Source organism: Loxodonta africana, chromosome 27 (genome assembly GCF_030014295.1).
Source record: "Loxodonta africana isolate mLoxAfr1 chromosome 27, mLoxAfr1.hap2, whole genome shotgun sequence".
NCBI classification, from domain to species: domain Eukaryota; kingdom Metazoa; phylum Chordata; class Mammalia; order Proboscidea; family Elephantidae; genus Loxodonta; species Loxodonta africana.
This window is the reverse complement of record NC_087368.1, coordinates 5948880-5973440: the sequence shown is the minus strand read 5'-3', so window position 1 is coordinate 5973440 and position 24561 is coordinate 5948880. Positions and strand designations below refer to the sequence as shown.

The window sequence follows — 24561 nt, the reverse complement described above, 5'->3', positions numbered from 1 at the left end:
GAAATCCGCCCTTTTCAGGTGGGCTGACGAGAAACCCTGGGAGACTTCCCTGGAGTGATCATCAGGCTGTACTCTTAAGAGTTGTGTCCTTTACTGATGTGAGTTATACCTCAAACAAAAATCAATACGGCTGCAAAGAAATGAAAGTTATGCCAGGACAACAGGCACAAATGAATTCTGTCCTGGGCAAATAGGGCTGAATGGACTTTATAACCCGTTCCTGTTGAGTCGATTCCAATTCGCAGTGACCCCGTAGGACAGAGTAGAACTGCCCGTAGTACTTCCGAGGCTGCAGTCTTTACAGAAGCAGACTGCCACATCCTTCTCCTGTGGAGCGGCTGGTGGGTTCAAACCACCAACCTTTCAGTTAGCAGCCGAGCACTTAACCACTGCACCACCAGGGCTCCTTAGAGCCATTACCAAGTCCCAAGCTAACCTCGCTGGGGACAAGGGGGTGTTTGTGCTCAGAAATAATGGAAATTTCAAAGTTGAGATCCCTAAAAGTTACATCTTTGGGTGGATAGTAAATGCACACACTCACATAACTTACACTCATACACACATTCACACTCACACCCACTTACACACAGACTTGTACACTCACATTCACACCAGACAACTTCTACTCACACATAACTACTCTCACACTTATGCAACTCACACACACACACATTGAGGTACTTATATTCACATATTCACAAACTTGTACACGCATGTTCACTCACACAGCTTACACTCACATTCAAATATACGTTACACTCATTCATAGTCACACACACATTCACGTTTACACTCGTGATTACAAACACAACTTACGCTGGCACACTCACATTTACATTCTCTCTCTTTCTCTGTCTTAAAGCCCTGGTGATGCAGTGGTTAAGAGCTCGGATGCTAATCAAAGAGTTGGCAGTTCAAATCCACCAGCCGCTCCTTGGAAACCCTGTGGGGCAGTTCTACTCTGTCCTATAGCATCGCTATGAGTCGGAATCGACTCAACGGCAACAGGGTTTTGGTCTTTCTTTCTAACCCACCCACACATATACTTTATCTCAGTCCTTTGAGAAGGACTCAGCTGGAACCAGACTGGGACAATTAGAACATTTTCCCCCTTAATTTTACCACATGGGCTGAGTAACTGCTAAGGGGTCTTGTCATTGCTGCATTATTTCTTCTGTCCTTATTTGTGTTTTTCCTTCAATGAATCTCAGGTTTTTTGTCCCAAAATACAAATTTCTGTATTACTGCATACAAAATTTATATAAACACAAAAGTGTTTCTTGCTAAACTTCATAACATTAAAAAAAAACTACTACCCTCAGTCCCAATGTTCAGAATTTGATTCCCTTGCCGTGTATATACCTTATATGTTTCAGACAGCACCTCTTTTGATATTAGTGACTGAAGTGTTTTAAAATTTAAAAACTCCTCAAGCTCAGCTAACAGCCCCAGACAGCTGGGGGCCTTAGGGACACAAGTCTGTCTGGGGACCTTTGTGTCACTAATCTATGCTCATGGTGGCAGTTTCTCTGGCTCTATCTTGGTTCCAGGGTGAATTCAGGGCCCCACCTGAGCTGGACAGTGTGTGGGCTGGAGAACTGCCTAGGCAGCCTGCATAGAAGTGGGCAGGAAATAGTTAAACAACAAAACATAAAAATAAAAACCTCAGATAGCTGTAGCTGCGGGGGGTGGGGCGGGGGGGGCAGGGAATGGTTCCCAGTGCAACATCCAAGTCCTCCCAGAGCTGATGATGACACAGGGAGGGCCTTGTAGGCTGTTTAAATCCCTTCCCACCCAATTAACAGCACAGGCTTTAAGACCCCTTCATACTCCGGTGACACAGATCAGAGGGTGCCGCAGATCAGAGGGTGCAGAAGCCAGAGCGAGGCACAACGCCGAACAGTGCAGTCAGTACACGGCCATTCTCAGTGAACCCGGCAGCAGCAGTATTTCACAACCCACTTGGAAAAGGAGGCATGATTCCCTTAATGTCCTAATAGCAAAAGGTAAAGTTAAAGCTACATGAAAACCAAAACAAAACCTGTTGCAGTTGAATCAATTTCTACTCATGGCGACCCCAATTGTTATAGAGTAGAATCAAGCTCCATAGGATTTACTTGGCTGTAATCTTTATGGAAGAAGAGTGCCAGGCCTTTCTTCTGTGGCACTGCTGCATGGTTTCAAATCCCCAACCTTTTGGTTCGTAGTCCAATGTAAACTGTTTGCGCCACTGTAGTGTGATAGATGACTTTTGTGTGGCCTTTCTAGCCATGGTCTTGCAACTCCCACCCAAGTGATTGGGTGGGACTGTGCAGATATGGTAATTGTAGCCTACCAAAGGGATTGGTCAGGTTTGCCATTCTGTTGGGCTTGAAATGAGCCACCCCAGAGGCAGGAAGGAGAGGATCCCACCACCACCAAAGAAGAATAGTCAGGAGTGGAGAGCATGTCTTTGGACCTGGGATCCCTATGCCGAGAAGCTCCTGGAACCAGGAGACAGAGAGAGAGAGAACTGTAACACTAAAGGCAGTGAGAAGCTGCAGCAGAGACCCGGCAGCAGGGAGACTGCGCATTGGGCTTTCCAGCTGACGGACAGGGAGTGCCTTTGGGCAGAGGCCTAGGGCCAGGGAGAACTGTGCCTGCGAGCATGGCTGGGAAGAGGCTGCCCAATGGAAGAACTGTATCCTTGAGTGTCCCGGGGCTGAATCGTAACCTGTTATTTCTGTAAAAAAAACCCATAATCATGAATATGGCCTGTGAGTTCAGTGTGGCCACTGCAATGAATTATCGAACCCAGCAGAGAAGTAGAAAGTACTGCGTGAGGGACAGTTGGTGTCAGAATTGGTGAAGATGGTGGAGAGAGGAGGCGTGCTTGGCCTCCACCTCATGGGGGCCAGGCTGGGGCCGTTGATCTTGGTTCTCTTTGCCCCTTGTGAGGTTAGAGGAGGTCACTCACCATGCCCGTGCTGCTTCTACAGCCACCCAGGGACCTTAAAACTATGTGAATACAGCTGATAAAGCTCTGTACCTTTAGGCTGGAAAAGAATGAGAATCCTCTGCAATCTCAGTGTAAAAGCCAAAACAAAGAACTTTTATTTAAGAAAGCCCGTTTCCTAATCCCTGAAAGCTTGATGTGGATCACCGTGGCACACAAAGGAGGACCAGTGAGAACCGCAGAACCTGGTGATAGAAGAAAAGATTGGACCAGGACAGAGAAGTCCTTGCCACACCCAGATGAGGAGTCCCCTTGGAGATTGATGCCAGGACCACATAGTATGGAAATTGTCTCTGACTTGTATTTTTCACTTCCTGACTTACTCTTTTTTTTGGATTCACTCTTGCTCTCGTTTTATTATTTGAGGTAGGATTAATATGTCTCAGTCAGGCCCTAAAGAGAAACCCTCAAGCCTTGTCCACTTTCTGGGAATATCTGAAAGTCCAACATTTGTGTCTAATCACCTTCAAGGCTCACCTTCACCACGATTATCTCATCCCTCTGTTTCCTTAGGTGATAGACTGTCCCATTGTGGTGAGATTGGGGTAGTTTTGGGAGTCTTTTTGCTTAATGATCTGGCTGAATTAAGATTAATGGACCCAACTTCCCTTTAAGAAAGGATAACACTCTGTTTTCTCAGACTTAGAGGGTCCGAATTCCCCCAAACCAGTTGTGTGTTATTTTTCCCTCATATACATCAGGGTGCAAGTAGATCTCAAGATCCATAGCCTCAAAAAGAAAAAGAAAACTATCACTCCCCTTCGTTTCTCCCCTTTTAGGGCCAAGGAAAGTCCATGTGTTCTCTCTCTCTTAGAACTTTATATTAGGATCTTGGGCCAGTGGGCCTAGACCAAAATTCATTTCTCCAGACTTAGAGATCTGAATTACAGGGAAGGAACAATGGTGAACGTAAGGGTGGTAATGGTAGCGGTGACAGGTTTTGTAATGGAGGTGGTGATGCTGATGATGTTGATATTGAGAGTAACAGGGGTGGTTCTGGTGACAGAGGGCATCATTGCTGGTGGTGGTAAAATTGATGGTAAGAGTGATGGTGATGGTGGTACTGGTAAGGATGGTGGTGATAACTTGTGTAAGGGAGGTGGTGATGGCAGTGGTGGGTAGCATGATGATGGTGGTGACAGTAAGTGGTGTGATGATGGTGGAGGGTTGTATGATGGAAGTGGTGATGGTGATGATTATGGTTGGTGGCGTGATAGTGGTGGAAATGGCAGTATTGGTGTTGGTGATGGTGGTGACAGTGGTGGTGGTGGGTTGTATGGTGGAGATGGTGATGGTTATGGTGGTGGAGGTAGTGGTGGTGGTAATAGTGATGGTTGGTGCTGATGTTGGCTGTGGTTGGTTGTGATAAGATACAATCAATTCCTTCTCTCCCAGGAGACCCCCCAGTTTTTTGTGTAACTTGTGCAAATCTTCCTTAGACTTCTGCATGCTACAAGAGGAGCTGCTTTCCTAGTAAAATACAAATGTCTTATTCATGGCATAAAAGCCCTTGGCCTACATCTGCATAGCAAAAGTGGATCTCAAGATCTGCTCAAACATGACTTGGCAGCTTCATTTCTTGAAGAAGAAGGAAAAACTACTGGTGGTCTACCCACTACACCATTTTGCTAACCACAATAAAAAAAAAAAAAAGGTGTATATAATTCCCACTTCATTGTATGGGTACAGACATTCCTTGTCAAACCTGTACTTGTCCCAAGAAAGACTCTAGTAAATGGACCTCTTCAGGCATTGAAGACAGGGGGCCTGGGCAGGAAGGACCTAAATGACAACTCTGTAGTAAGGAGTTTGATGTCCTGGGTGACAAGAAATCCTTCCCTCAACTTTACCCTGCACTCCCAGATTAAACCTGCACTCAGGCCACCTTTCCTGTATCTCTTGCTTTAACTCCCATTCATTGATTGCCTACTATGTGCCAGGCATCATTCTGAGTGCTTCACCAATATTTCAATGTAATCCTGAACAATAGTGCTGTGAGGAAGACAGTATTAGTCCCATTGTAAAGCTGAGGAAACCAAGGGTCAGAGAGGGGCAGTAATTTGCTGAAGATCTCACAGCTAATAAGTGGGAAAGGCCCTACACATACTACTATGCCTCTCCTCATTATTCCAGTTCAGCAGATCACAGGATGAAACACCCAACAATGATAATTTCAATCCACAATGGTGCTTAAAGCAATAATGGTTTTTGTCTGCCCTAAAGGCCCAATGTAGAAACAGGGGTCCCTGGCAAAGGACAAGGAGCCCCCACTCATTAATGTGAGTTCTTTGATCCCTTCAGAGAAGTCTATCACAAACCACTTTCCCGTACCTCCTTGACTCCTATTCCTCAATCATGTTCCTTCCAAGTCCCTGCCGATCCAGCCAAACCATTGACCACAGCCCATGAATCAGTGTACAATTGCATATCTGGCCATTTATCCTTCCAAGCAGAGTGAACAACCAGGCACACTGCCTGAAGTCCTGCCATTGGGAAGATATCCCTTCACCACTGTCCTTCAGGGAAGTCCCAGAAATGGGCTGCAGTGGTGCCACTGTGCACATTCAAATGGTGCCTGCATATCACGCAGAACCGTCCATACACGAGGCACGAGTTTTCTCTTCCTCAGGCAACTGATCATGAGGCACTCCCAATGAGGCCATAGGTGCAGCCTGGGAGAGGGCAGGTAATATGACAGGAGTGGGGACCATGAGCATTTGGGCCATTTCCTTATACAAATTACTTGAGTGTTCAGGTCATGCTCAGGCCCTGTATCGTACATACCTCTTCCATTTAAGGATGGAGTGCTGTTGTGCACATCCAGCTTTATGGCTCTATGGGTCAGACAACACCCAATTCATGATGGGCAACTCAGGACACATGGTCATTTGGTGGCCCATGGTTAAGAGTTCAGTCTCTACTAAGACCCAGTAACAAGACAAAAGCTGTTTCGCAAAAGGAGAGTAGTTAACTGTGTAGGACGGCAGGGCTTTGCTCCCAAAACCTAAGGACCTGCACTGTGATTCACCAATAGGAGCCTGCCAAAGACCCCAAATAACATCATTATTTGCAAGTGACTCTTCAAACATCATTTCATTAGCTGGATCACATGGCTCAAGTGGCAGAACAGCTTGCACATCAGTCTGAACCTCTTGCAAGGTCTTTTCTTGTTCTGGGCCCACTCAAAACTAGCCCTTTGATAAATAGGCTGGAGTAGCACACCCAAATGAGGGGTATGTTGCTTCCAAATACAAAGACGTCCAGCAGGGGCTGTGCCTCCTTTTTAATTGTAGGAGGGGCCAGATACATCAACTTATCCTTCACTTTACAAGGAACATCTTGACATGCCTACACCACTGGAGCCCTAGAAAGTTCACTGAGGTGGAAGACAACTGAATTTTGGGGGAATAATTCCTACCTTCTAGCAGGCAAGTATTCTACCAATAACTGCGGAGTCATTGATACTTTTTTCTTACTATGTCCAATCAGCATAATGTCATCAGTTAATGGACCAGTGTGACATACTGTGGAAAGGAAGGGCGATAAAGGTCCCTATGGATTAAATTATGACATAGGGCTAGGGAGTTGATATACCTTTGAGATAAGACAGTGAAGGTGTATTGCTGGCCTTGCCAGCTGAAGGCAAACTGCTTCTGTTGATCCTTCAAAACAGGGATGGAGAAAAAGACATTGGCCGGATTAATGGCTGCATACCCCAGGAAATGTATAGATTTGAAGGCCATGTTCCCAAGGAAATGCCTTTTCCAACTGATTGGCTGCTCACATCAGATCATAAAATAGAGTGTGATTACATAATGTCAGCCAGACCCCTGGGAATCATGGCCTACCCAAGTTGACACATAACATTAACCATCACAGTGGAGATGAAAATGTTCTGAAGGAGACACTGGCGATGGTGAATAAAATTGTGAAAAAGTACATAAAACCACTATATTACACACTTGCAAGCTATTACAACAAAACTTTAATGAGAAATCTACCAGATAAAATACTATAAACTATACAGAATAAATTGAGCTGGGAAAATACTACAACAAAACCAAGAACTACCCACTCAGGTGAGGAGAAATAAGGGTCTGCTTCTGGAGCAGATGTTCCCTGGCTGTCAATAAGGAGCTGCTGTAGAGGAAGTGTGGCAACTAGTTAGGCCTCTGGTGCCCTAGACGGTGCTGGAGATGGAGGATGTAATGGTGCATAGGGCTCCAGTGTTGGAACAGGAGCTGGATCAATATCAGCTGTTCATCTGGGAGCCAGTTGCAAGTGGCCCAGGATGGAAATCCACCCCTCCAGCTGGCCCTTCATCTAGTGTCAGTGATGAAAATGGAGAAGGAAGACCTGTGCCAGTGAAGCTTTGGTTTTGGTGCAAGAGTGGGGTCAACATCAGTAGGTGGTATAGGAGCAGGTTTTGGATGTATCCCAGGATAAGACTCTGACCCTTCAGCTGGCTCTTCATCTGGTGTCAGTGAATCAGCTCGTGATGGTGGCCTAAGGAGCTCCAGTGTTAGTCCAGGAGCATGATCAACCTCATCAGGTGGTCCAGGAGCCCATTATGGTGTTGGCCAAGGAAGAGAATCCGATCTTCCAGCAGGCTCTCTGTCTGCTCAACTTGCTGGTGGAGGACCTGTTGATGTACCCAGCTCCAATGTTCCTGCAAGGACAGAATGTAACTCATGAAGTTTTCCTTGAATGTGTTCTGGAAGTCGCCCAGGGTAAAAATCCAGCTCTCTGTGTGGTGGCAGTGCTGGAGCTGGTGATGCTCTATTGAGCTTCGGTGTCCGTTCAGTACCAGGATCCACATCACCAGGTTGTCCATTCTCTGGCTCTGCAGGTGGCCCAGGTTAAGAATCCGAACCTCCATGGGGCTAGCCCTCTGCTGCCACAGCTGAAGCTCATCATGGAAGAGCTGGTGCTCCACGGAGCTTCTGTGTTGGAGCAGGAGCAGAATCGACATCAGCTGATGGTCCAGGTTCCGGTTCTGGAAGTAGTCCAGGGTGGGAATCCACCTCTCCATCCAGTTGTCCATCGGATGCTGGTGATGGAGCTGGAGGAGGGCCTAGGCTACATCGAGCTCTGGTGTTGGAGCAGGAGCAGGACTGACAGTAGCCAGTGGTCCAGGAGTTGGCTCTGAAGGTGGCCCAGGATAAGACTCTGACCCTCCAGCTGGCTCTTCATGAGGTGCCAGCACAGGTGCTGGTGATGAAATAGCTGGGGTGGTATGGAGCTCCAGTGTTGTAGCAGCAGTAGGATTAACATCAGCCAGTGGTCCGGGAGCCAGTTCTGGAGGTGACCCTGGATGGGAATCCACCCCTCCAGCCGGCTCTCCATCTGGTGCAGGTTCTGGAGCTGGCGATGTAATAGGTGGTGTGCTATGGAGCTCCGGTGCCAGTACAGGAGCAGAATGTACCCCAGAACATGGTGCAGGAGCCAGTTCTCGGGACAAAGATGGATCTTGAGCTACTTTTACAACTGGCCCTGGCCTTGGCTCTGGAGCTGCAAGAGGAGAAATGTTCACCAATATGACTGCCTTTCCTCATACCTTTCCAATGATGAAAAACATCTCGTTGCCATCAAGAGAAGCCCATTCCCAAGATTTCCACCCCAGGAAGTCTTCCCAGACCATGGTCCACCAGAGGAGGGTCTGAGGTTACTCTGCGCTATAGGTCAACCCCAGCCTCTCGGGGTCTTCCCATGTCCCCCTCAAAAGCTCACATGCAGGCATGCCCAGTCCTCCTCACCCTCTGGCTCTGTCTCAGTGACCTCCATTTGATCCAGCTGGGCCAACAGAAGTTGGGCACGGTGCTCTAGATGCGAGCCTGGCATGTTCGCCTGCACATACTCCATCACGAGCTTTAGACAGGGGAAGTCTGGGGGCTGATCGAAATCCTCTGAGTATTCCTTCAGCCACGTGCCCAGGATAAAAGAGATGGCACTAAGGGTGGGTGGTGAAGAGCAGGGTCAGAGGCCTGGCTTTTCCTGATACACTGCCCTCCCAGGGCACCCCGGCAAAGGGCCCTGTGTCTGCCCGTCCTTCCAAAGGTCAGCACCACCCTGCATCACACCCTCTGGCTATCCTGGCAGTAGCAGGCCTGGTCACTGAGCAGAGGGCTAGCACACAGCCTCCGTCCCAGGGAGGTCCCCATCAATGATCTGACGAACTCTCCCTCCTTGGAGAGCCTGAATTACATCCCTTTCTCTCCCCTGGCCCTCTCCCCACTGGGCAGTAACCCTCTAAGGGCACGGAGATGTGTGTCTGCATGTTCATCTCACAGCCTGGCACACAGTAGTGCTCCAGGATTATCTGATGCTGGGCGACACATGGAGGCTGTCCCCTGCCCCAGATGCCCAGGCCCTCAGTACCCTCCTCTGGAGAGTGTGCACCACCATGCTGCCTGATTCTCTGCACACGTGTGATTGTCTCTTCTCCTATTGATACTGTTCTCCCCTGGGACAGGGGACCCGCATAGCAGCTGAGCATCCACAACTGGGGATTGAGATTCAGGAGCAGATTTCTCTCCCTCCCACCTCGCACCTCCTATTTTGGGCCCCCAATATGGGGGGGGCAAATGGAAATGTGAGGGGATTGTGCGGGGATGGGTTCTCTCAGGGGCCGCTCTGAGCCCCCAGCCTCCCCTCTGCTCCCCAGAATGCCCAGGTTCCATCCCCAGCTCTCTATGACTGCTTATCTCCTGCAGGAAGTGCTCCTAAACTCATTCCTGTAGTGGAATCCAGATATGTGTGGTCCAGAGTCTGCCCAGCCCCAATCCAGACACAGGCCCCGTACAGCCTCCACCCTTCTGAATAGACAGGAGCCCCTCTTTGTCCACCCACAGTCCACTCACCCTTTCAGCTGGTCTTGGGGTTCAGCATCCTGGGCAGAATAGGGGTGGTTACATCCATACCTAGAGGTGGTGTGAGGGTGTCACATCTAATGCACTGTGGACACTACTTGCTTAAGATGTCTAATGTTCCTGTCTGACTCCCTGACTAGAATGGAGATCCAGGAGGGCACGGCTTCCTACCTGCTTCGTCTACTGAACAATGCTAAGTGCCTAGAACAGTGTCTGCAACAGTAGGGGCTTCATAGACAACTGGTAAATGAGTGAATTCAAGCAGCACCTTCCCAGGTATCTGAGAGTCCTGGGACCCTTCTACCAGCCTCCAAGATCCCTGTTCTGGCAATACCAAGGACAAGGACCCACTAAATGGAATCTCAACCTCCCCTTTACAAATGGGAAATAAGTTTGCTCAAGGGCACACAGTGAGTGAGGGTTGAGGCAGACAGTTTCTTTATGGGGGAGAAGAAAATAATAAATGTGAACATCCCAGACCCTCCAACACCCTTTACCAAAGAGCTGGGCTCTGGTACACACTTTCCATGGCTTGTCCCAAGGGGTCCTGACAGTAATTCTAGCTGATTTGTCCTTTATCACCCCACTTCTCAGTGGAGCAAACAGGCTCTGAGTGGTGAAGTGACATTCTCCAGACTCACAACTGGTAGGGGACAGAGCCTCCACTGGGCTGTGGAGGGCAGGGCGCTCACCTTTGGAGCAGCTGGTCTAGGACCTGCTGGGTGGTGGCGTAGGTTCTATAGGTTCCCAGGAAGATTCTGATGTAGGAGAAGTTACCCTTTAGGAATGCGAGCACCAGGTGCTCCACCAGCTTCTCCAGCGAGCCTGCCTTGAAGGTTTTCATCACCCAGGCCTCATCCAAGTCCTCGTCAGAACCACAGACACACTGGGGTGGGACAGAGGAGGGACATATTGTCAGAGGCAGCCTCATGCACCACCAGGAGGGTCAGGGGCACGGAGCTCAGACCAGGCACTCCCTCTCCCTCAGTGACCTGTGGCAGGAGGTGGGACATGAGTGCTTTCAGCAGAAAACAGGGCTGGGCTTTCCAAGCACATTTGGAGGTGGAGAGATGATTACAAACATTAGGAACCTGAAGTTATTTTGTTAACTAAGTAACCATGGTATCTCCCTGGAGGAAGAGCAGTGTTCCAGTGAGTCCTCACAAAACACCCCATTCCAGCGATGAGAAAACAGAGGCTTGGTGATGTCTAGTGTTTCCTCAAAGTCACCTGGTCAGCCCCCAGAACTGTCCAACACTAGGGCTCTGCGATGTTCCCTCTGTGCTGCGTAAGGCCTGCTCTGCTCCTGACTCAGAGGGGGACATCTAGTGCAAGCTCACTCCTTCCCGGCTGGGGACAGTGCACAGAGCAAACACACCCATGAGATAAGCAGGACACGGATATTTCTTTCTGTACATCAAAGGGGGTTTTGAGAACCTGAAGCTATGGAGTACCCAGATCCAGCCAAGGGTGAGAACCTGGAGATCCTTGGGTGGGAGAAAGACCCCCACAGGATCCAGGATCTGAACAAATGACTCAGAAAGAGTGAAACTGAATGGCCAGCGAAGGACTGAGAAGGGGCTTGGCTTCTCAGGGCCAAAAAGCACCACCTCAAAGCCACCCTGCAGTTCCATTGGCCACTCTGACAGCAGATTGGCAAGTGGAAAAGAACCCTAATACCCAGAACTGGCTCGATGTAGGGGCACAGCCGTTGTCAAGACTTTTGGGCCACGGGACTGCGACTTTTGTTTTGGGAAGGAGTCTGGCTCTAGTGATCCTAACTTGAAATGTGCACATCCTTCCCCCAGCATGCCACTCCTGGGAGTCTGTCCTGAGCGGGTCTGTGTATGAGGACACATGTAAGCATTCCTGTAGCCCTGCTGAAAGGGCAGCACAAGGAATCAGTCCAGGGCCAGTCTCATGGGTGTGTTTGCTCTGTGCACTGTCCCCAGCCGGGAAGGAGTGAGCTTGCACTAGATGTCACTGTGGGGACTGGTCTCCCTTCTGGAACATTCTGTAGTAAGGACACAGCTCCTGAACTGGACGGGTCACATGATGTGTTTCTTGAGCTTGCAGTGGCAAAAAAAGATGTGTCATAGCCTGAGCCCTGCACTTTAGGGTAGAAGAAGCCTGCTAAGCATGACGATGTGTGAGGCTGGGAGAAGGTGTGGAAGGACAGCCCAGCCGACTGCTGCCCAGGGCCCTGGGATTGGAAGTTAAACACTAAAACAGCAGCAACATGCAAAAAGACCCATGGGCTTATGTGAAGGGACGATAGTATAAAAAACTCCTTTCTGATATTCTTACAAATATGGGAAAAGAGGCTTTGTAGCTGGCCAGGGCAGGGAGGGCAGTGGCAGGGGGGTAGGAGGACAGGAAACGGTGGTGGTCAATTTCATTGAGAGGGGACTGGGGGCCCTCAAGTGGGAAACTCCTGGGAGAGAACTGGGGGTCTCCAGGGCACTGTCTGGGCCCCAGGCACCCTCTGGTCATCTAGGGTCCCACCCAGGGACCCAGACCCCTCCCCTGCACTTACCCTGAGCCTACACCAGCACTTCCTGGACCCTGGCTGGGTGATGCCATTCTCTTTTTCTTTGGGGATCTTCTGCACCTGGTTCTGGAGAGACACTGGTGGCAGTGGCCCAGGAGGCATCAAGGGCCCCTCTGAGCCACCTCCTTCACTTTCTGCCCCTTCAGGCTCTTGTGCCCCCTGGGCCTTGGAGGAGCTCCCAGTTTCCCATCTGTCACCATGTGATGAGCGGGTCGGCCTAGAGGTGCACCATCCAGCCCTGGCCAAGCCCATGGATAGAAAAATCAACCTTTGAGTTTTGCAGCAGGATCTGGGAGAAGCCGGACTAGCATAGGGTCAGCAGTGGCCCAGGCAATTCCAGTAGTTAGGACTGTGATTTGACTGGCCCACTCAGGCGAGCTGCATCTCAGAGAAGTCCCAGGTGAGAGTGCTGACTCGGTCTGTGACCCTGACAGTCCCTCCCTAAAGCCCTGGTCTGAACTGGGACCTCTGGGCACGCTTAGGTTCCAGAGAGTTCTATGTGATCAGTGGGGTTGGGGCAGGGACTTGAAGGAGGTCTCTGCCTTGATGCCCCAGCTCCCAGTCTCCAAGGCACCCAACCTGATGGACTAGGCCCAGCCACCACCCCATTGCAGGTCAGACCCAGCCCCGTGAACCCAGTGATGGTGAGGGGTTGTGGGGCTGGAGCTTGGGGTTGCCCTCAAGCAACAGCACCATTTTCATCATCCTCATCATCACTTCTCCCCTCCCAAATCTCCCCAGATCACATGGCCCTCCTTCTCTGACTCCCATCCTCCTCCCTCCCAAATGGACCCTGCCTTATCCAACAACTTTCTGTCTCATCAGTTCTGTCCACATTTCCTCCCTGCCCCTGTTTAGCAGGGACCCCATGAGGACAAGGGCTGGCATGGCCTGGGGGCTGGTATGATCTGGGAGAGGGATGTGAGGCTGCCCAGGTGGGATCACAGTGGTGGCCTGGCTTGGACTGGCAGCTCTGGGCCACCCTGTGTTACCTTCGGGTTCCTTTTGGAAAGTGGCCAGAGCCTTCGGGGGTGGGATATGAGACCATGTCTCAGCCTTCGGGACAGGGTCGAACTCCTGGATTTCTCAAGCTTCGGTTCAACAGGGGATGAGAAACAACAAGAAAACATGTTCTCAGTTCAAGCGTTTCCACTCAAGTGAGTTGGGTAGGGGGCTTTGTTTACAATGTGGGTGCCTGGTTACCAGGGTTCCAAGTTCTATGTACTCTGGTGTCAAGGAAGTGAGGTCATGTTCTGGGTCCCCTGACCTGGGCCCAACCTCACATGAGACCTCCCCAAAGTCTCCTCTGGGCTGCTGATTGCTCACCTCTCCCCAGGCCATCTCCATAACTGTACACAGTGACACTAACACAGCCCCCTCCCCTTCCCCCACAGAACCTGGGGAGGGCCTGGGTGCAGCAGACAGAGCTGGGTTCTGACACAGCTCATCCCTCTTAAGCAATGTGCAACCCTAGACAAGTCTTTGTGCTTCTCAGAGCCTCCCCAGTCCCCCCACCCACACAGTGGGCATCATTCTAGCATCTTCTTCTTAGGGATATCAGCAAGTGTTTGTGAGATAAGAACCCATGGGCTGATGTTGCATTTAGCTAATCAGGGGCAGATTATTCAAAAGGCAAGGTAAGTACAGGGCTTACTGGTTACCAGATCATCTGTAGTGAACATTTTCATAGTTTTTCACCACATCAAAGACTCTGCTTCTAGGTATGGCTGGCATCTGTCTCTCTCCCAACCCCACAGCACCTTCCTACGGAATCAAAGCCTCTTTTTCAATTTACAATCCCTGATGGGGGCAGATGACCCAGTAAGCAAGGTAAGCACAAGTTTACTTGTGCTTACTTACGAATCTGTAGTGAACAATTTCACATACGCTTCACCACATCAAAGGTGTGGTGTTCACCACGCTTACCTTGCCTTTTGGGATATCTGCCCTGTAGCTAATGCACAAACTCAGAGATGGAAGAATTTCAAGCAGGGGTGGGAAGCAGCATGCATGGAGTACACCTTCAAACAGGGCTGGGTACTGGTGCTGTGATCTTGGGAAAGTCACTTCCCCTCTTGGCCTAACTGCACTAGTACCACTTACATCTTCTATTTTTTAAGTGAAGAAAACAAAAATGTTTGATGCACACATACAAGGAAGAAATACTCATAACAATTACAGTCCTCATTTCTGCAACTGATCATGTGGTCATAACTGGTATTTAAAACTACCTTCTTCTACCACCCCTTCTGTTTTCCCTTTACCCTCAGCAAGCACCTCAACTGATTATAGTTCTTTGCCTGGTGGGTGAATCATACCTTCATTTCTGAATGGTCTGGGCTATTAGCAATCATGTCAGAATTGGGTTGCTGTAGTTTTCCATTGCCTTTTATCACAGGGCATGGTAGTACTACATGGCGTCCTAAGGAATCTCCTGTATTCCAGAAATCCTCTTCTTTACCTTTATTATGCAATATCACTCTGATTTTCCCTTGGTAATCAGGATCAATCAAGCCAGCCAATATGGTAACCCCTTTCTTTGCCTGCTGATCCAGAGGCCGAGGAGCCCAAAGTGGCTAGGTGGCATTCTTAACTTCTAGTTCGATCAATGTTTTTCTCCTGCTGGGATCACTTCTCACTTTGAAACTAAGATCCCTAGGGTCTTGGGGATAGGAAGCAAAAATTTTGCAAGTGAGTCCCCAGGGGTAATAGTGAATGGTGCCACTTCCGTTTCCATCTCTTGATTCCTGGACCCATGAATCCTGGCTATGGGAGAAACAAGTTTCTGTGGAGGATGGCAGGGCTTTTTTCCAAAATCCTAAGGGTCTGCACTGTGATTCACCAACAGGAGACTGCCAAAGACCCCAAACAGCATCTCTATCTGCCATGGACATTTCCAAAAGCATTGGATATGCCAGATCACATGGCCCAAGTGGCAGAGCAGCTTGGACATCAGCCTGAACCTGGTGCAAGGCCTTTCCTTGTTCTGGGCCCCACTCAAAACTACCAGCTTTTCAAGTCACTTGATAAATAGGCTAGAATAGCACACCCAAATGAGGGATATGTTGCCTCCAAAATCCAAACTGGCCCAACAGGTGCTATGCCTCCTTTTTAGTTGTGGGAGGGGCCAGATACACCAACTTTTCCTTCACTTTGCAAGGAATATCTTGACAGGCCCCATACCACTGGAGCCCTAGAAATTTCACTGAGGCATAGGGAAAATGAATTTTGGTTGGAATAATTTCCCATCCTTTAGCATACAAATGTCTTACCAATAAGTTTAGCGTCATTGATACTTATTTCTTACTAGGTCCAATCAGCATAATGTCATCAGTGTAATGGACCAGTGTGGTGTCTTGTGGAAGGGCAAGGAGATCAAGATCTGTGATGGTTAAGATTGTGTGTTAACGTGGCTGGGCCATGATTCTCAGTGTTTTGGCAGTCCTGTAATGTTGTGATCACTTCCCTATTGAGATTTAATACGTGATCAGCCCCATGATGGGATCTGCTGTGAGTAGCCAATCAGTTGAAGGGAGCTTCCTTGGGCATGTAGCCTGCATCAAGTGTGAGCAGACATTCAAAAGGGCTCGGGGGCTTTTGCTCGTTCTGGACTCTGCAGCTGGCTGCCATTTGTCGGACCTCCAGTTCTTGGGACTTGAGCTAGCAGCTTACCTGTGGTCTTCCTGCCAATCTTGAGATTTGCCCATTTTCACAGACTGTGAGCAAGAGCCCTGCTCTCAGACCTGCCAGTCTTGGGTTTACAGCTCCTATGCCTATGTGAATCAGAGGGCGCTTTCCTGACCCGTGGACTTGGGACATTCCCATCTCTACAACTGCCAGAAATTCAGGCTGGTTTCAGAAGAGGACATGGAACCAGGGATATCATTGCTGATGTCAGATGGATCCTGGCTGAAAGCAGAGACTACCGGAAGGATGTTTACCTGTGTTTTATTGACTATGCAAAGGCATTCGACTGTGTGGATCATAACAAACTATGGATAACACTGCAAAGAATGGGAATTCCAGAACACTTAATTGTGCTCATGAGGAACCTTTACATAGATCAAGAGGCAGTTGTTCGGACAGAACAAGGGGATACCGATTGGTTTAAAGTCTGGAAAGGTGTGCGTCAGGGTTGTATTCTTTCACCACACCTATTTAATCTGTATGCTGAACAAATAATACAAGAAGCTGGACTATATGAAGAAGAACGTGGCAACAGGATTGTAGGAGGACTGATTAACAACCTGCATTATGCAGATGACACAACCTTGCTTGTTGAAAGTGAAGAGGACTTGGAGCACTTACTGAGGAAGATCAAAGACCACAGCCTTCAGTATGGATTACACCTCAACAAAAAGAAAACAAAAATCCTCACAACTGGACCAATGAGCAACATCATGATAAATGGAGAAAAGATTGAAGTTGTCAAGGATTTCATTTTACTTGGATCCACAATCAACAGCCATGGAAGAAAAGTCAAGAAATCAAAAGACGCATTCCATTGGGCAAATCTGCTGCAAAGGACCTCTTCAAAGTATTGAAGACCAAAGATGTCACCCTGAAGACTAAGATGTGCCTGACTCAAGCCATGGTATTTTCAATTGCATCAAATGCATGTGAAAGCTGGACAATGAATAAGGAAGACTGAAGAAAAGTTGATGCTTTTGAATTGTGGTATTGACGAAGAATATTGAATATACCATGGACTGCCAAAAGAACCAGAATGCTCCTTAGAGGCAGGGATGGCGAGACTGCATCTTACATAATTTGGACATGTTGTCAGGAGGGACCCATCCCTGGAGAAGGACATCATGCTTGGCAGAGTAGAGGGTCAGCTGAAAAGAAGAAGACCCTCAATGAGGTGGATTGACACAGTGGCTGCAACAATGAGCTCAAGCATAACAACGATTGTAAGGATAGTGCAGGACTGGGCAGTGTTTCGTTCTGTTGTGCATAGGGTCGCTATGAGTTGGAACTGACTCGATGGCACCTAACAACAACACAAAACAACAGCTGCATGACCAATACACCTTCAGTTCCCTACCTCATGGCTACAACTCTCCAGCCATACATCCTAATTTACACGGCAGGGAACTTTATCACCTTTCCCTTCCACAAGCTATCACATGGGCCCGTTACACTGACTGGACCTAGTAAGGAAGACGTGCCAGTGACTCTGGACTTATTGGTAAAATGGTTGCATGCTATAAAAAAAAAAAAAAAATGGTTGCTATGGAGAGAGATACAAGGCGATATAGGACAATACAAGTTAGGTTTTTACTTAGAAAAATAGGGGTAAATATTAAGGTAACCACAAAGAGGTATAACAACTCCATAACTCAAAATAAAAACCAAGAAAAACGTAACGACTCAGCAAACATAAAAGCAAATACTATAAAAATGAGGAACACACAATTTACAAAGAAAAACGTCTCACCACAAAAAAGTAAGTGGAAAAATTAAATTGTCAACAACACACATAAAAAGGCATCAAAATGACAACACTAAACACATACTTATCTATAATTACGCTGAATGTAAATGGACTAAATGAATTAATAAAGAGAGAGTCTCAGACTGGATAAAGAAACACGATCCGTCTATATGCTGCCTACAAGAGACACACCTTAGACTTAGAGACACAAACAAACTAAAACTCAAAGGATGGAAAAAAATATATCAAGCAAACAATAAGCAAAAAAGAACTGGAGTAGCAATATTAATTTCTGACAAAATAGACTTTAAACTTAAATCCACCACAAAGGATAAAGAAGGACACTACATAATGATAAAAGGGACAGTTGACCAGGAAGCTATAACCATATTAAATATTTATGCACCCAATGACAGGGCTGCAAGATACATAAATCGAATTTTAACAGAACTGAAAAGTGAGAGAGACACCTTCACACTTATACTAGGAGACTTCAACACACCACTTTCGGAAAAGGACAGGACATCCAGTAAGAAGCTCAATAGAGACACGGAAGACCTGATTACAACAATCAACCAACTTGACCTCATTGACTTATACAGAACTCTCCACCCAACTGCTGCAAAATATACTTTTTTTTCTAGTGCACATGGAATATTCTCCAGAATAGACCACATATTAGGTCATAAAACAAACCTTTGCAAAATCCAAAACATCGAAATATTACAAAGCATCTTTTCAGACCACAGGGCCATAAAAGTAGAAATCAATAACAGAAAAATTAGGGAAAAGAAATCAAATACTTGGAAACTGAACAATACCCTCCTGAAAAAAGACTGGGTTATAGAAGACATCAAGGAGGGAATAAGGAAATTCATAGAATGCAACGAGAATGAAAATACTTCCTATCAAAACCTCTGGGACACAGCAAAACCAGTGCTCAGAGGCCAATTTATATCAATAAATGCACACATACAAAAAGAAGAAAGAGCCAAAATCAGAGAACTGTCCCTACAACTTGAACAAATAGAAAGTGAGCAACAAAAGAATCCATCAGGCACCAAAAGCAAACAAATAATAAAAATTAGAGCTGAACTAAATGAATTAGAAAACAGAAAAACAATTGAAAGAATTAACAAAGCCAAAAGCTGGTTCTTTGAAAAAATTAACAAAATTGATAAACCATTGGCCAGACTGACTTAAGAAATACAGGAAACAAATAACCCAAATAAGAAACGAGATGGGCCACATCACAACAGACCCAACTGAAATTAAAAGAATGATATCAGATTATTACAAAAAATTGTACTCTAACAAATTTGCAAACCTAGAAGAAATGGATGAATTCCTGGAAAAACACTACCTACCTAAACTAACACAATCAGAAGTAGAACAACTAAATAGACCCATAACAAAAAAAGATTGAAACGGTAATCAAAAAACACCCAACAAAAAAAAGCCCTGGCCCGGATGGCTATACTGCAGAGTTCTACCAAACTTTCAGAGAAGAGATAACACCACTACTACTAAAGGTATTTCAAAGCACAGAAAATGACGGAATACTACCTAACTCATTCTAGGAAGTCAATTGAAAGAATATGCCTTTCTCATTTGTGTTTTTTTGGGGAAAAATTGTCACCTGCTGTGATGAAGTGTGCTTTCCATTAGACGAACTGGGAGGAAGCTGGCTAAAGCTCTTTAGGTGGATAGGTTCAACTGGACTGTAAACATCCTTTCTTCCTCAGGGTTATAAGAACCTTCCAACCTCCCTTTGGAACCTTTCACTCAGGCATGACAAGTGTCTATTATCATCTGACTAAATCTGAGGCACTAGATTTAAAAGACACAGAGACAGGGCTGGAAGGTGGAGTGTGGGTAAGTGTGAGAAACTGTTCACACAGAACACCCTTGTTCTCCAAACGGTATTGCCAAGCATGCTACTTGATGGCTCCAGGGGCCTCAGGTCATCCCCTGTGCTGCTTCTTCACAGCTTGACTAAAATATTTTTATGTCCAAATACATTTCTACTTCAATCTCTTAGCTCTCCTCCAACTTCCCAGGGAAGTGTGGAAATTCTTACTTGCGGGCACATAAACACTAAAGTTTATCACAAGCTTCAAGGAGGTTTAAAGTTTTAGGGTCTCTTCCTAAAACTTTGTCACTTAAGTGTCCACACTGGTAGACCAGCATAACATTAGAGCTTAGGATTGACTGAGGTGAGTGTTCAATTAAAGAGAAACAAGCAGAAATATTGAGGAGATTCAGAACTGTTGCCAGAGTCTCTATGCTTTTAATTAAATAAGTTTCTTGCCTCTCACTAGTCATGAATGAGCAGGTAAGGCACACCAGCAAAGCTTTACTGAAGAGGCTTGCAAGCAGAGGTAAGGAAGGCCTAGGCAATGCTTACCGCCCGTCTCACAGAACGAAGGACTTGCACGGGCTTTTAAATACTTGAGTGTGAAAAAGATTCATGTTTATTCAGAGGCACAGGCGGGGTTTTCCGGTAACTAGCCAGTTTTGGGTGGGGATAGGCTACCTAAGGTGCACGCGCAGCTGCTTTCTAAGATGGCTCCTGTCCCACAGGCCTCTGGAATTCATAGTAGGACTTATGGGGTGTCATGCCTGTGCAGTCTCTCACTCTGAGTTCGATTCCCCAGCTGCGGCTGCTGCCCTTCACTGTCCCTGGTGAAAGGTCACACAGGGGTCACAGGTGGATGTTCGACGCATGTCTCTGGGGCTCGTTTCATCTGGTTGCTTCTGAGAGACAACTTTAAAGAAGTTCGTGGGCTAGTTTCTGATACCTGCCCCATTGTTCTGGGGAATGTCTTTGTTTCTGTGCCCTGGCCCATTTCCTGTTACTCTGTCACTTTGTTTATGTGAATTGCAGATTTGGGGGCCCCTCTGTTCTCTTAGATCTTTGGATTCAGAAGTACAAGGAATGACAAAACACTCTTGTTGACTCCAGTAAACAACCAGGAACTCATATCAAGAAAGGCATCTTGTCTCCCACCAGAACCCACAGGAGCTATATGGAAGACACTGGACATTCGTACATTGGACAGAGCTTTTAAAGCAGCCCTCTCATACTTCTTGGCAGCATTCTCTGGGCTCACCAGTGTGGTAATACGGCAGACAGGAGGGCCATCACAAAGCTATGCTGGTCAGGAGTATATAACCCCTTCTGGAAGATCTCAGGTTGCTGCTAAGAATCAGAAAATAACTAAGTGATATGCTTCCTTCTTTCTGCACCCTGGCCAACTTCTCTATCTACCACAGAACTCACAACTTGAACATACACAACACCCTCCAGGGTTTATCCCCTAGGATGTTCTACCCCACAAATTTAACTCATATATGCTCTTTGCAGGCTTGTCAGTGAGTCATGAAAAATAGGGTTTGGAGAAAAGTACGTGGAGCTGCAACAGACTCTCAGAGTTGGAAGCAACAAATCTGTGAAAGTGCCTCAATAGTGTTGAGCACATAATAGGTACTCAATAAAAAAAATTTTTTTTTTGGTCTCTTCTTCTAGTTCACAATGTACCTGAGGTGTAAATCATTCTGGACAACTCTGCTAGAATCTTCTTTTCTTATAATGAACATAAATACATTTCTCTGAGCCATCAGTCAAGAACTGACTTGATGGCAACTGGTTACTGCTTAGATTCCTCTTATTATATTTACTCCTGGAGCCTTTACAGAATAACATTTGTCTCTTTTTGCACGTAAAACATTCAAAAGCAGCCATTTCGTTTCCTAAATATTCAATATAACAATCCCCAAGTTTTTAACCAATCTGTTTATGGCCTGATTTTGAGGCCTTCATCATCCTGTTTACTCCCTGTAAATACACTCTTGTCTTTCTCCCTCCTGAAAGGTAACCAGGAATTGAACACTATGCTGTGTGGGGAGGGGGTGGGGGGAAGGAGGCAGCAGCTAAGTCTTCACTAAAATACACTTTCTTCTTCTTCCATAGTAGTTGGGTGCATGGCTACTCAGCTAGAGATGACATTTCCCAGCCTCCCTTGCAGCTAGATATTGTCATGGAGCATAAGAGAATGAGCAGAAACATATATCCACTAGTGAATACCTGCTGCCATCAAGTTGATTCCAACTCATAGCGACCCTATAGGACAAAGTAGAACTGCCCATAGGGTTTCCAAGAAGCAGCTGGTGGATTCAAACTGCCAATCTTTTGGTTAGCAGCCAATCTCTTAATAACTATGGTTTAAAACCACTGCCGCTGAGTCGATTCCGACTCATAGCGACCCTAGAGGACAGAGTAGAACTGCCCCATAGAGTTTCCAAGGAGCGCCTGGCGGATTCGAACTACCGACCTTTTGGTTGGCAGCCATAGCACTTAACCACTTAAACTATGGTTTAGCAGTCTCATTTTCTAGTCATCTCAGGAGTTTAGATATATTTCTGAACTCGTTTTAGACTATCTACGAGATTTTCTATAATCTCTTCACCAGTTTGGATCTTAGTCTCTCAGTATTCCCATTCCAGAGTCTTAAGAAAAAGTCCAATTGGGCCAGCTCAGCCAACAGAGTCATAGGTCGGGTGTCCACTCTGGTTCAACCATCTGTGGCCAAGACGACAGAATCTTGAGATAAAACTATGACAGCCTAAATTCACGTCTTCGAGTGATGATGAGAAGCAATTTCAGATAAACGCACGGGGCTAAGCATGAACTCCTAGTCACATAGAGTTTCTGGAACTGCAAAGTCAAGGACCAGATCTTAGGTTACGCATCCATACCTAAGCACTGACAACTGAGGATCCAGTGTGCAAAACTGCCCTGCTCACTTGTGGTAAATCGTTATAGTGGTGGCCTCCAGTGAACAAAACCTCCTGGTGTTTGCACCCTTGTGTAGCCCCCTCCCACACTGACTCTAGACTTGATCATGTGACTTGCTTTGGCCAATGAGACATTAGCAAAATGATGCCAGCAGAGGCTTGATTAGTGCTTGCATATTGGGGCTTGTCCTCTTGAAATATTCCTTCTTGGAAGCTAAATGCCATGGTATGAAGAAACTTGGGCTACATTGCCAAATGGTGAGAGGTATTAGAGGATGAGAGGCCATCTTAGATGTCCTAGTCCCAGCCGGGCTTCCAGCTAAATGTAGCCCATGAGTGACCTCAGCTACACCATGCGGAACAAAACCACTCAGTTGATACCAGTCAGTCCACAAAATCATGAAAAGTAATAAATTGCTGTTGTTTTAGGTCACAAAGATTTATGGTATTTTATAAAATAAATTCTTTAGGTAACTGAACTTTTCTACATAACTGAAATACCTCCCCTCTCTAAAATCTCCTTGACTACAAAACCCATCTGGAAATCCAGGTGTCGGGCCCCAGGACTCTTGGAGAAAATGTTCTGACAGTGGAAATGTAGCCAAAGGACCCTTGAAATGGGATCCTGAGATGTCTTCCTTTCCTCCTGTCTTCCTGAAAACAAATCCTGAAAAATAAAAAAGAAATCCTTAAACAAGGCATAAGAATGTTCCATAACTAGCCAGGTAAGACCAAGTTCTCAAACAGTGCCCCGCACTTCCCTGTTACATAATTTCTTTCCTCCTCAATAAATACATCAACATTAAGGAAAGGCTGTGACTCTTTCTAGTTCTCCTGAAACACCAAGAAAGAAAACTCTCATTGAATGTCTCCTGTTCTCTTGATCAGTTTCCTGTGAGGTGGCCCAATGTATGGTGGGTTGTACGGCCTGAAAGCTAAAGAAAAAAAAAAAATTCTGGTTAATGCCAGAGAGATTACCCAGAGAGAGAAAATTCACCATCTCCTGAAGTCATTAAAAACAGTGGGTACGATGTCTCAGGAGTCCCTGGGTGGTGGAAACAATTAAGGCTTGACTGCTAACTGAAAGACTGGCAGTTCAAACCCACTCAGAGGTACCTTGAAAGATAGGCCTGGTGATCTGCTTCAGAAAGGCCACAGTCTTGAAAACCCTGTGGAGAACAGTTTTACTCTGCATATACTGGGTCATCATGAGTTGCAGTTTCACACGACATCCCCGTTAATTGGCCTAATAACATGTTTAGTGCTTCTTTTCTACCTCCTGGTTCCTTGCATAGTGCCTGGGTTCTTAAAAGCTTCCAAGTGGTCATCCAAGGCACAACAATTGGTCTCTATTCGCCTAGAGCAACAGAGGAAGAAGGAGAATAAGGAACAGGAGGAGATATGGAATGTGTTGCTAACTGCCTCCATGAATAACTGGTGGGGCAGTGGTTAAGAGCTCAGCTGCTAACCAAAAAGGTTCGCAGTTGAAATCTACCAGCCACTCCTTGGAAACCCTATGAGGCAGTTCTACTCTGTCCTACAGGGTTGCTATCAGTCAGAATAGACTTGAGGGCATCAGGGTTTTTTTTTTGGTTGCCATGAGACCATAAGAACTGGATGGTACCCAGCTACTATGACCAAACATTTTGAGCAAAAAGTCTATAGAAGAATCCTGATCAAAACAGGGTAAATGCAGGAAAAAAAAAAAGTTACCATCGAGTTGATTCCGACTCATAGTGACCCTATAGAACAGAGTAGAACTGCCCATATGGTTTCCAAGGACCACCTGGTAGATTTGAACTACAGACCTTTTGGTTAGCAACAAAGAATTTAAAATTTAAAATGCAGAAAAGAATTTAAAATTCTCATGGAATCCAGAATTTCTGGAGCCATGGAGGCTGAATGAATCCCT

At 46.6% G+C, this 24561-nt stretch overlaps 1 long non-coding RNA gene across 2 annotated transcripts in view; it reads left to right on the top strand.

Annotated features, from left to right (window-relative positions):
- LOC104847334 (uncharacterized) overlaps positions 1-24561 on the top strand; it is a 763513-nt gene that overhangs the window by 121261 nt on the left and 617691 nt on the right. The window lies entirely within an intron of this gene.